Source organism: Scardinius erythrophthalmus (genome assembly GCF_964197995.2).
Source record: "Scardinius erythrophthalmus genome assembly, chromosome: 14".
NCBI classification, from domain to species: Eukaryota; Metazoa; Chordata; class Actinopteri; order Cypriniformes; family Leuciscidae; genus Scardinius; species Scardinius erythrophthalmus.
Genome location: NC_138234.1, coordinates 6,466,463 through 6,470,054, shown reverse-complemented (window position 1 = coordinate 6,470,054; position 3,592 = coordinate 6,466,463). Strand labels below are relative to the sequence as shown.

The 3,592-nt window shown below is 31.7% G+C and overlaps 1 protein-coding gene across 1 annotated transcript in view; it reads right to left on the bottom strand.

The window, feature by feature from the left end:
* Positions 1–3,559, bottom strand: part of atcaya (ATCAY kinesin light chain interacting caytaxin a) — a 14,037-nt gene extending 10,478 nt beyond the window's left edge. The window contains exons 1-2 of the mRNA XM_081385143.1: positions 3,458–3,559; positions 904–991 (exon numbers count right to left, since the gene is read on the bottom strand). The gene's annotated coding sequence lies outside the window, so the exon portion shown is untranslated. The remainder of the gene's footprint in view (positions 1–903; positions 992–3,457) is intronic.
* Positions 3,560–3,592: the final 33 nt, after the last annotated feature.

Sequence of the window (3,592 nt, the reverse complement as noted above, 5' to 3'; positions counted from 1 at the left end):
GAAAACTCATTTTAATCCCTGTTTTAATCCCTGGCTGAACAGGTCTTCACTTTGATGTGGAGATAATTCCCTTTTGTTCACCTTTGAATTGTCTCTTTGAATTAGGAGGGGATTTTTTGTTTGAACATTTGTCTGAAGAATTTATATTCTAAATTTAGTTATAGAAAACAAAACAAACAACTGGGTTATTATAGTTAACTACAACAAAGATTTTATTACAAAAAAAAAAAATCTCAAAAATTCTGTTACTTCTGTTAATAAACGTTAACTTTTTATTTTATTTTAACTATTTGTCAATGCAACTATTCTCAATAACATATCTGAAAATAAAATGACTGAAAAAAAGGGTGACACTTTATAATTAGGTTTCATTAGTTAACTATATTTAACAAGAACTAATAATGAACTGCACGTACAGCATTTATTAATCTTAGTTAATGTTAATTTCAACATTTAATTACATTTTTTTAAACGAAAGTTTTGTAAATGTTAGTTAATGCACTGTGAACTAACAATGAATGCCTGTATTTTGATTAACTATTATTAACAAAGATTTAATATATGACACCTTATTGTAAAGAGTTACCTTAAAAATCAATAAAAACATATTTTTTTGTAGATTTTTTTTTTTTTTAAAAAAACAACAACAGCTAAAAATGACAAAAACACAAAAAATTACTTCAAATTAAAAAAATACATAAAAATTAAAATATTAATAAAAACTGTAATAGTAGAAATTAAATTATAAATTGTAACTTGAAACTTTATGGTAGTGGCTTGAAAGCACTACACTGTTTTTCAGACATTTGTGCAATAAATGCATCCCATTCAAAGCATATTAACTGGTCAAATCTTTGATTGACTAAAATAATAACGATTCATTATTAATCCACTCTTACTCACAGACGGATCAGGTTATTCCCGGCGAACTGCTTATCTTCGCTCTTCATCCAGACAGAGCAGAACGCAGGTGTTGATGCAGGTGTTGGTCCTGGAGAAACACAAGAGTCCTCTGTTCACTGTGAGGGGAAAACTACACACTCTCAAGCTCACAAACACACACTTTCACACTGAATTCAGCCCATGTAGTTTCTAGAAGCTGCGGTTTAAATCCAGAAATGACCAGTAAGGATGCTTTAGGAATATCTGTAATATTCCTTCTCGTCCTGAATGCTGAATCTCAGGATGAATAGAGCATCTGTTATTTAGGCACTTCCACATCCTCGAAACACTGGAACAACAGAGCCTTTGAAACCGGTTTGATACAACCCTCTGAACCCACAGGTGGCGCTAATGTACAAGACTTATTTTGGATAAGCGAGACAATTAGCTTATTTACTTAAACATTAAGAAAATACATAATATCTGTAATCCACGTGTGCAGATTTAGTTGTTTATCTTGTAAAATGTTATATTATTATATGTATTGCAATCCTTTTTATATATATATTATTCATATTTAATTTATTTTTACATAATATTTAAAATTTCTTATGTAAAATCTTGTATTTTTTTTTATAAAATTTAGTAAATATAGATTAATACATAAAGATATGTATTTTTAATATAGACATTAATCTTGCATTTTGTGCATTTTATTAATAAATTACATATTACAGGCTAAAGTATGGGGCTTGGCTTATTTCAGTCAATTACAGTTTTTCTCAGTCGCTTTGGTGCATTTCTCATAACACTATTTACATTTGCACAACAGTTAATGCAGTTCTCAAAACAATTAGTGCAAACTGCAAAACCTAGTTGATAACCTGCAAAAGCGTGTCACTTGCTCAAAATGGATAGCCCATTCCTCAAAAGCAAGTATTTATGTCAATGAAAGTGTCACTGTCATCAAAATAAAAAGTCCTGACACCATCGTTTATGAACAAGATAGTCAAATGGCTTAGTCATGTTTTCATTACGACAGTTTACTCTGTAAACGTTTTCCAATGATAAAAGTCAGATCTTGGTGACACTACCTGAAAATGCTCAATACAGCACTAAATACTATTTGCACAGCCATTTGAAAAGATACAGTAAAGTTAAACATTACTGTATTTATGAGGTAACTGAGTACAAGACACTGAATATGTATGTTTCACATTTTTACTGCATATGCTCTTTGCAATTCTAATTTGTTCACAGCATTGTGCAAAAGAAAAAATACACCATTATTTACAACAAACATAAACTCCCTTTGGGTAGAGCTGTGCACAACTGTACGCAATATTGCAGTAGGCCTATATACTGTATTGGAACTGAACATACAACATACATAGGACTGTAATCATTCATGCACATCCAGACGTTCCTCTCTGTCTGGTCACATAATTTACAGTAATCTACATCACAGCGAATATCATCTCTTGCTCAATTGCAAATTGTTCAATTTAGGAGACTTTTGCAGGATTTTTTTTTTTTTTTTTTTTTAAATTACAGATTTTGACAACTAGTTCAAAATTTTTGTATGTAATGACTCAAGCAATGAAATGAGGACTATTAGTTTTATATGGAATGACTATTCAGCATTCACAAGTATAGTTAATTTTGACTGACATGACATAAGCAAATGATAATGTTATAAAACAGCAGAGAGTTGTATGAAAGCAATTGATGCATGTCCAAAAGCATTTGCAATTTGTTGGAAGGAATGAGAAACTGCTACTATGATGTGCACAAATGACTAAATGTTGTGGAGGTTGAACTAACTGTTGTGCAAATGTAAATAGTGATGTGAGAAATGCACCAAAGCGACTGAGAAAAACTGTAATATTGTTAGAATATAATTTTTTTCTCAAAGGCACGGAAAATGAAACACCAATTCTACGGAGCCCCTAAAGGGACATAGTTAGGCTTACCGTGGTATTATTGACAAATGTGTATCTTTGTATGTTTTGCAAGAATAATACAAAAATAAAAATCTACTCTTGTAATATGTGTGGATAAATACTGCCGCTCCCTAAACAGAGTAACGTTAGGCCTACATGTGACCGCAAATTGGAAGCGATTTCAATACCCCTTATATTGAAAGCGGCTTTCTGATGATGTCCACAAATTAAATACAATGTAATTTATGTTGAACGGAAGAAAGAACATTAGGTTTAGAACAACCTGATGAGTAAATAATGACAGATTTTTTTTTTTATTTCTGGGTGTATATCCCTTTAAGACTGTCTTTGGCGGTTTAAATGAATCAAACTTGTGGAAACTTTTAAAAACTTACGCCTTTAAATGAAATAAATGAATAAATGACCCACTTGGCTTTCTGTCACGTCCAAATTAAACTGGAAAATGATGATGCGATTGAGTTTATTTGAGTCAAATTAAAGGCATCCGTGCCTGAGACCATCATGATTGTTTATCGAGCATTTGAATTCACAAAAACATACACAAAATCTAAAATTTATTACTGCATTTTTTAATTTATATAAATATAAAATGCTTAAAATCCTGACCTCACCATTTCAGAACACCACAGTGCACCATTGATTGATAAACTACTAGAAATTCGTCGTGACGGTTTATTTTTAGGCGCCGCGGGGGGCAGTGGCGCGAAGGTGACAGTTGAGTTGACGTCACAGACACGTGACCGATC